Genomic DNA, 10,530 nt, shown 5'->3' on the forward strand with positions numbered 1-10,530 from the left:
CCCTCTCTCTCTCTCTCTCTCTCTGTCTCTCTGTCTCTCTTTGTGTCTATCTGTCTCTGTCTATCTGTCTCTCTCTCTGTCTATTTGTCTCTTTCTCTCTCTCTCTCTCTCCCTCTTCCTCGTGCCTGTAATTCATCGCGAGGCGAATGACGAGCCCGCACGATCGCTGAAAAGCAGTCGCGAGTGAAAGTCGATTCGCGATCGACGAACGTCGAATCAATTACGAATGAACGCCGTTAACCTTTCGCGGCATGCGACGGTGGAAAAATGCATTTCTTATACGCATGCCGCGTCGGTCATCCATCGCGCGAAACACGGGATAGATAATAATAGCCGCGGATCATCTAGCACCTGCGAGTAAACTAATCTACGCTAACGATACAATTACGGCGTTGTAACACTCAGCGGAACGTACGTTTCGTGTTATCATTCAAATTACTGTTATCGATTTTATCGCGCAGCCTTATGGCTTTCGTCACACGGCGACATTTCGGCGTTTCACACTCGATTAAAAATGTACCCCATGGTCCTAGTAAGACTAACTCCAAGTTTAGTTTTATCAGGTTTATCATCCAGTAAACACCACGCTGTAAAAATCTTGCGTACACAGTACGTAAAAAAATGTTCCAAAAAGTCCACTCTAAATTTTGTATCCGAAATAACTTATTTATATGTTCATTCGTGTGTCCTTTATATTACGTACTAGCCTATACATAATGTAAATAACACACGAATGAACATATGAATGAGTTATTTTCGATACAAAATTTAGAGTGGACTTTTTGGAACATTTGTTTACGTACTATGTAAGCAAGGTTTTTTACAGTGCAATCAGTAACATAACATCAATATTAAATTATTAGCTCAATTATATAATATGTTATATAACTGTTATATGTTATATATATGTGTATATATATATATATATATATATATATATATATATATGTGTGTGTGTTATATAACATCTAACAGTCATATAACATATCATATGATTGAGCTGACCTCATACTTGATATAAGGTGTATCATCAAGGCTTAATAAATCACGTAACTCAGCATCAGGACCTGAATTAAGGATTCATCATGAAATTCTCGTCAGATTCTCATCAAATGTTTGTTAGACCTTTGTATGAAGGGTATAAAGATTATTTTGTGTGAGAAATAAAAAATGATTATTTTGTTTAATAATGATATTTTATTATTCACACGTCGTATTTTTATCATATGCCTCCTCGCAAGTTTTCCTTTCAAATATTTACTGTACCGTGAACGTTCAATTCATTGCTTTGCTGGCTATGGCTTCAAATGTTGCTTGACTTCATGATCGAGCAAGAATTGATGATGTTAAAGAACTCTGACGATATATTTATAACCTATACTTATAAATCACCTTTACAACTTAGTGGCTTCGGTATAAAAAAGAAAATAATTTTCATAAATCCCTTTCTAACATTTATTACATATAAGGTCCAGCTATAGATAGTATTTGCTGAATTCTCTGATAAGATAAGCCGTAATAAGGAGAATAAATAAAATTCCAAAAAAGACCCGATCAATGTAATATTATAAGATAATATACAATTACATTAGAATCCTATAACGGAACTATGATAAACCCAACCATCATAATCTTTTACAAAAGTCTCCCTTGTTCAATTCTCCCTTATTAAACCATATTCTTATCAAACATACTATACTTAGGATTGCCTCAAATTTACCCAGTTTAGTCTTTGTTCAATATCTTATAGGTGTATCTTTAAAATATCTAATCGAAAAGTTAATACATTAGGATCCTAACGCGAATTTATGATAAATCCAACCGTCACAATCTTACAAAAGTCTTTCTTATTCAATTCTCATTATACCTTTATCAAATATATACTTATGATTGCCTTAAATTTACCCAGTACGGCTCTTATACAATATCAGGCGTATCTAATCAACATTTCTAGTCTCCTACGGAACCATTAAACGTTTCGTCGCTTGAGACTCCTAATGTACCTCTAAATCTGCCACCATACACGCAAAAAAATGATTTAGTAATATCAGCTGAACCGCGGTAGCTGATTCAAACTTAATCAAAAGGCTAATCGTTTAGCTGTCACTGTTAAGAATTGGCTATGACAGCTAAGATGCATTCGCTATGAAATACAAATATATTAGATGACATTAAAAATGCACATTATTTCAAGTAGCTAAGGAAATGGCAGTTATTCCTAAATTTCTTATCGTATACATATATTAAAGAAGTCTGCCGTACAGCTACAATCATTTGTTACAGTCATTTATTTCTAGCAGCTAATATTTCTCGCTGTAGCGCCTAAGTTTAACAGCGAATAAATTTAGCTTCGGTAGTATCGACATTAGCTGTCCCTATTTCAGTGACACATCTTATCTGCCACAGCTATTTTTTAGCTCTGGAAGCTAGTTCTTTTACTGCGTGTACGAATATTTAGCGAGATATTTCTTTCACACTCGCAGCGCTGTAGATGCGAAGAGACGCCCGACTCGCTCTCTCGCGAACGCCACCGTTGGCCGAAGAGAGGCCGACCAGTCGTTGGTCCGACCGACAGACCGACCGACCGACCGACCGGTCACCATATTGTAGTCAGTCGAGGAGTCGAGAAAGTCGGGCAATAAAAGAGCCGGTAGGCGCGGCAGTTGGAGCCGGTAGTCGGCCCCGATAAGATAACCTCTCGCTCTACCAGCTCATTCGTCGACTGGACGATTTCCTGCCGTGGAAATAAGGACATCCTCGCGCGCGCTCCTGCCTTCCCTGCGCCCGTCCGTCCGTCTTTAATCAAGTCCGCGTGGCCGCGATTATCTCGCGCCGATATATAAACTTCCTCCTAAGGACGGACAGACAGACAGCGTTGCCATAGGCGTAGACGGGATTCGCTCCGGAATGTTACCGGATTGCACCGGGAGGATGCTAATCCTGCGTCTCATTGGATGAGATTTCCTCGTCTTCTTGTGCGCCGCATCTCTAAAAGCCAAATCGCACTAGCAATTGACGATTGACAATTGAAGATTAGATTTTGACGAATCAACGAGCTTCAACCTTGGCTTGCTTTGTTCCAGTTGGTCAAGTTCCAATCTTCAATCGTCAATCATCAATCGCCAATCGCTAGTGTGATTTGGCCTTAAAGCCCGTGTCATACACTATTAAATATTGGAGGGTCAAATTTAAACCAATTTCTTGAGTTAAATAATATTTAGTTATTTTTAACTATCATGTGTGTCAAAATTTACTATTTTAACACAAAACATGTGTTTAAAAAAACAACCACATCTAATCAACCCATTTAAAACAATATTAAGTCATTTTTCACTAAAACAAAGGTTACATTAACGTGCACATAATAAAAAATAAACTAAATTTTAGTCAAATTTAATACATTTCTTAAGTTAAATTATTTAACTCCATTACATTAGTTAAATTAACGACATATTTAGTAGGAGCAGTGGCGACTTATAGGAATAGTTAAAAATAACTCAAATTGAGTATAATTTGACACTACGGATTTAACAGTGTACGGATTGGAAATTGAGGATTGCGGATTGAAGATTAGATTTTGACGAATCAACGAGCTTCAACCTTGGCTTGCTTTGTTCCAGTTGGTCAAGTTCCAATCTTCAATCGTCAATCATCAATCACCAATCGCTAGTGTGATTTGGCCTTAAAGCCCGTGTCATACACTATTAAATATTGGAGGGTCAAATTTAAACCAATTCCTTGAGTTAAATAATATTTAGTTATTTTTAACTATCATGTGTGTCAAAACTTACTATTTTAACACAAAACATGTGTTTAAAAAAACAACCACATCTAATCAACCCATTTAAAACAATATTAAGTCATTTTTCACTAAAACAAAGGTTACATTAACGTGCACATAATAAAAAATAAACTAAATTTTAGTCAAATTTAATACATTTCTTAAGTTAAATTATTTAACTCCATTACATTAGTTAAATTAACGACATATTTAGTAGGAGCAGTGGCGACTTATAGGAATGGTTAAAATTAACTCAAATTGAGTATAATTTGACACTACGGATTTAACAGTGTACGGATTGGAAATTGAGGATTGCGGATTGAAGGTTAGATTTCGACGAATCAACGCACTTTGGTCTTGGTCTGCTTGGCTCCAATTGGTCCAGTTCCAATCTTCAATCCGTAATGTGACACGAGCTTAAGACATGCCGCGTCGATGATTGCCAGGACTTTCGCACACTAATTGCCGTAACCGTAAGCGTAACATATAAACTTTAATAATTGAAATATCAAATATGATATTACGTTAGGAATTTTTTGTTTGAAAAAAAATGTGTGTGAGTAGAAGTGAGAGTAACTAGGATGTCAACCAGACCAATTACTTCTGCATCAGATTTACCATCAGTTTTACTTTCTTCTGAAGTAGACAAACCTGTAACAAAAACCTGATCTTCAGCTGAAGTTTACGTCTTACGTCTACAGTTACGGCAATTTGTGTACGAAAGCTACAAGAACGCAAATTACCGTAACCGTGTAAGACATAAACTTCAACTGAAGAACTAATCAGAATACTGTTTTATCTAGAAAATAGATTTTATCTAGTTTTGACTGTTCTATCTAGAAGAAGATGGAAATGATCGTATAAGATTCAGACTGGAGTAACTAAGATTTTAATCAGACGAGGTACTTTTGCTTCAGAAAATCTATTCTAAACGCTAAACATGCCTTTCTAAAACTAATTCTAAAACAATATTATATGTAATGCTCGTAAAAAAAGAACGAAACTAAAAAGCATACTAACGCTATGTGTCCAAAATAGAGTCTCAGATTTATCGTTAGTTTCATCTTCTTCTAGAATACAAATTTAAAGCAATATTTCGACTCGTTCTTCAGTTAAAGTTTACAACTTACGACTACGATTACGACAATTTGTGTGGAAGTTCTTAACAAAACGCGCTAATCTCCAATGGTTATATTCCAGCATAATCGATGATCGAATTACTAAAGATGCGGCAAAGAGATAAAATTTGAAATGCTCATAGCTTTTATCTCGCCTCATTGTTTAAATAATTTAATAAAAGAGGGTAAAGTGAATATTGTAGTATCGATCACTGGAGATTACTGTGATATCCGACGAATAAAGTAATTTGCGGTGGACGAGCGTTAGATAAGAAATAACTTCTTCATAAGAAGAGAAAAATGGCTAATAAGAGCTGGATGTGAATAGCTTGGTGCGAATAGTTTTAACTATAGGAAGATAATAATGTTTAAAAGTGTGAGGACGCACGCGCCGAATACTTTTCAATCTCGCAACGTACGCGGTGAATCAACCTTCCATTTCAAATTGTTTGAGTCCCACTTTTATTAATATTGATGAAGCCCATTAGCCCTTCCCATTTAATTAACGCACAATTGATTCATTGAGAATAGGTAATGGGGTTTATTAACCCTCCAAGTATAATCATATTTTTTAAGATATACGGTACAATCTACTCTCTTAAAGTGAATCAGTGAATAGTCACTGATATCAGTTATAAGTATAGCACTGAGCACTTTCAGTGTTGTACTTATAGCTGCAAATCAGTATATATTTACTGCTTTTAATGATGTTTCACTGATTCACTTTAAGAGAGTAGGTCTATCAGACATGGGGAACTTTGGACCATAACTTTGTTGAAAATCAACATTTTTGGACATATTCTTTCAGAGATGTACTCTGTTAAAATAAATCAGTGAAACATCACTGAAAACAATGAATATACACTGATTTGCAGTTATAAGTGTCGCACTGAAAGTGCTCAGTGCTATATATGCTTATAACTGATATCAGTGACTATTCACTGATTCACTTTAAGAGAGTGGAGGAACCTCAGCTAGAAAACAGTAGCGCAATAAAACCAAATAGATTTGCGCTATTTTGAAATTTTCCCGGATTCTTCACGAAAGCTGACGAACAATCAAGCATTTGTTCGGGTTTCACAGAGCCAACATTGTACGCGGCGAGTTAATGTTAATAAAGATGAGACTCATGATAGTGGCTGAAGGTGATTCACCGCTTGCGTTGCGAGACTGAAATACTCAACACGGCTAAATCAACTCGATGAAATCGGGTGAATTAATTGTCCGGAAGTGACAGTCGCTTTGTGAATGAATCGTACGAAACTTGATGCACGGCAGGCGAAATTGCTTATCGCGGTGATCGTTTTTACAGAGCCTATTTGAGCGCGGCTCATATAAACGAAGGGCAACAGTCGCGGTGAACGGTGAAGTACAAATTCCACGCTAATGCCGAACATACTTTTCAGTCATCATGCAAATACGTTTTCTCGGGGAACTCCGACGGGCTTTAATGACAAAAGCCTACACTGTTAAATATTGGAGGGTTAAATTTCAACCAATTCCTTGAGTTAAATAATATTTAGTTATTTTTAACTATCATGTGTGTCAAAATTTACTATTTTAACACAAAACATGTGTTTAAAAAAACAACCACATCTAATCAACCCATTTAAAACAATATTAAGTCATTTTTCACTAAAACAAAGGTTACATTAACGTGCACATAATAAAAAATAAACTAAATTTTAGTCAAATTTAATACATTTCTTAAGTTAAATTATTTAACTCCATTACATTAGTTAAATTAACGACATATTTAGTAGGAGCAGTGGCGACTTATAGGAATGGTTAAAAATAACTCAAATTGAGTATAATTTGACACTACGGATTTAACAGTGTAGAACGGCGTCCGCAAAAGCGCGCGCGCACACACACACATAGACACACTTAGCAGGAAAGTACCTATGGGATTATCGACGAAGAAAGAGGGAAGCCGGATTCGCCATTAAAATTAATGAAAGCAACTCGCGAGACATGAGTGGAAACACGATCCGCGTAGAATATATATATGGTATGCTAGGATCCGCTTAAATCCCCTTCGATTTCCATGTCGTTTGATAGCTTGTCTCTCAGATCATCGATGTTACGAAGTGACAAATGCATATTTTATCGCGCATCGCGACCGCCACCGAAGTCGCACGATTTACAATTTACATTTCTGATGCTACAACCGCATGTGTGTTCGTGATGAATGAGTAAAACGACGAGACGCAGAAATAAAAATTACGGCGAAGTAACTCCAAAATGGTCTCTCGCGGCGAAACAAATATAGAGTAAACTCGGATCAAATGGCCATACCTTTTAAAATGCAAATAAAAATACATTTCTTATTGTTATTTCTTAGCGCTTGGCACACTACTTCATTGAAGCCTGCAGTACGTAATACTATCAGAGTTAAAGAGAAAATACTTCATTGAAATTATTTATTGCAAAAATATCGAAACATGAGCATTGGCCATCCTACCTGAATTTTTCAGATAAGATGGCCCATACATATTTTATGTTCAAGATGTACCTATTATTTTATATTATTTAATAAAATAATGAAAAAAACATAATTTGACAAATTTATTTTAGTATAGTATATTTAAATACATATTATTTATGAAAAATATAATTCGCATATAAAATAGAAACTTCTACCACAAAACTTAAATTCTAAATGCAATCTTTTGATCAATACATATTGCACATAAGATTTAATTACTTGGCCATTTGATCCGAGTTTACTCTATATTTGTGTTGCCGCGAGAGATCATTTTGGAGTTACTTTGCCGTGTAGCAATTTTTATTTCCACATCTCATCGTTTTACTCATTCATCACAAACACACATGCGGTTGTAGCATCAGAAATGTAAATTGTAAATCGTGCGACTTCGGTGGCAGTCGCGATGCGCGATTTAATGTTGACAGTAATTTTTGAAACGTAACGACTTCCGTTTTATAAATGTTCACAGAATGATAATGGACATCTTAACCAAAATGTGAGTGAAAAAGATGGCCATAGTATTTATAATCAACTAGTGAAAACGAAAAAAAAACTGAATGTTATATTACAATTTACATATCTTCTTTATGTATCTAACATTGATTGCGATAGCTTAACTGTAATTTATTCGACGTTACAGCAAGTTTCAGTGGACACATAAGAAATTTTACAGGTAGTCGAAAATAAATATATAGTATAATATTCATAATCTTGCTATTTTTCGAAAAATGTACGCACATACACTACGATAAATATCGACTATCTTTGTGACTGATTACACAAACGCAATGTTTTGCAATTATTAGAGAGATTACAGTCTATGGTCAATTTTCCTGGTATGATCGTAATACTCGAGTTTGCCTCAAAAAGACGCAAACACAAAATCGATTGTAACGCGCCTGATGTAACGAGACTCAAAGGAATTGATTCGAAGTGATTTCCGGCGGCGAACGCGGACGTTAAAGCGGCGGGTAAGTTGGCGAACGGCCGGAGGATTAACACGTCCACGCGGAAATAAATACATCCTCTAATCCGAATTAAGAGCCATAAACAACCGTTTCTCGTTATTTACGAGCGCGGCATTAGTTAGCACGGCGAGGGCGAGTTCCGCGCATTAATTTGCGAAAATCTCCCGTTACACTGTCATGGCGCGTCGCGCGGGTGAAGATTGCGCCCGCAATATTACGAGAAGAGCGTGGTCGCGTACCGGAGCGTCAGCTCGCGCCAGGCATAGACCGATTTCCTTGGCCGACCGCCAGGGGATAATGTATGCCTTCTTTTGAAGTCCCGGGGCTCTTCCTCGCGGAATCCTCCGTGGATATAGACGCCTTATATATCGAGTGGATAAAGAATGAGAATCGGGCGGGCGCGGGCGGACGGACAGGCGGCGCCGCGTTTCCTGGCTGGTGGAGCCGAAAATTCCACAGAGTCGCGCTTGCCGTTATCATGCTAAACGTACTCGAAACGCCGCTAACTCGCACACAGACTCGCGCACGGGCCATGACAATGTGATACGCCGCGGCTTTAAATACACCTCAGATAAAGACACCTCGCTACAATATTTCAGGCGAATCCTGCGGTCGCGGTATACAGAGTGTTATCTTCGGCGATTTATAGTGGCCTCGCGTTGGCAAATATTTGAGCCGATAAATCGCGCGCATATGTAACGCGTGGACGGAATAAAGGCCGGTGCAAGTGTCATTGCCTACACTCGCGAGAGCTGCTCGGGCTTTTCTTACTCTCTTAAGGAGACTGGAGAGTCAGATCGCCTGAAAATCGTGCTTGTTCTTTCATAACTTTTGACAAACTGGGTGAATATGCGAAAGTGTTATTTTGACGTGTATTTATACAACATATAAAGAGACGGAAAATATAATTTTGATGATTAAATACTCAATATAAGTATATGGTACATGCAGTTAAAATATATTTCGTTTCTCTCTTCAAGGTCGTTATTTTGCAGAAACATCTTGACTCTCGGTGGTTCAATTAAGCTGAACTTTAGATAGAAAATTTCCGTAAGCTTGTTATCGTGTGAATCACTGTCAAACTCGTGAAAATATTTAATTTTGAAATATTAATTTTTTATTATATAAAGAACTGAAAATTTTTAATAATATTCCATTAAGATATTTGCAATTTTGTTAACTTTTACTCAATTTCTATTATAGTGGTCACTTTCATTCAGTTTGTCGTAAAAAATTGCGGAAAAACAAGCACAATTTTCAGACAATCTGACCCTCCCCTTAAAGTCCCCTTAAAGTGAATCAGTGAATAGTCACTGATATCAATTATAATTATAGCACTGAGTAATTTTAGTGCTATACTTATAACTGCAAATCAGTGTATATTCACTGCTTTCAATGATGTTTCACTGATTCACTCTAAGAAAGTATTTATACGTATTTACAGCGCAATCGCGCGATTATCGAAGAGGAATTTGACTACAATTCTGTCCCATGGTCCTGATAAAATTGATTCCGATCGGTTGTCAGGTTTGTACAAAGTAATGTTATCGAGTCCTAGTAAGTCATGTGACACAGCGTGAATAATTAGGACGTCATTGAGGATTTATCAGCAGATCTCAAACAGATTCTCGTTAAATGTTCTTCAGATTATTCATCACATAGAGAAAAAGATTATTTTGTGTGAAATATGCAACAATCCGGTCCCATTGTTTAATAATATAATAAATATAAATTCTGACGTTTTATTACTAAGATTAAACATTCAAGTATCCCACCGTCCCATGAACGGTCATTCATCCTTTTATTGAGCCTCGGATGTTACTTGACTTCACGAACAAGTAGAAATTGATGATACTGACAAACTCCGACGATACAATCGTAGCTTGTGCATCTTATAAAAGTCTTCTTTATTCAATTCATGTCATCAGGATATTACAAGATATACACTGAGAGAAGAATTTAATAAATATTATCAAAATTTGGTTACTATTACTAAATGGTAGACGTAAATATAGCGGGCCAAAGCTATGGCAATACTTATTAATTAATTTAGTTCTGTAAAATAAATTATTTATTTGACAGAAGTAAAATTTATTTGCTTCCAGAATATATTTGGTAAATAAAACTTATTGAATAGTTGAGCAAAATAAGCGATTTTGTAGTAGTTACAAAATT

General features: G+C 36.3%; 1 protein-coding gene across 1 annotated transcript in view; it reads right to left on the reverse strand.

Moving 5' to 3' along the window:
- The window catches only part of LOC116844753 (ras-related protein Rab-37-like), a 556,153-nt gene that overhangs the window by 366,430 nt on the left and 179,193 nt on the right, over positions 1-10,530 (reverse strand). The gene's annotated exons all lie outside the window — the stretch shown is intronic.

This window comes from Odontomachus brunneus, unplaced genomic scaffold (assembly GCF_010583005.1).
Source record: "Odontomachus brunneus isolate Ranch 3 - 2012 unplaced genomic scaffold, Obru_v1 Obru_scaffold_046, whole genome shotgun sequence".
NCBI classification, from domain to species: domain Eukaryota; kingdom Metazoa; phylum Arthropoda; class Insecta; order Hymenoptera; family Formicidae; genus Odontomachus; species Odontomachus brunneus.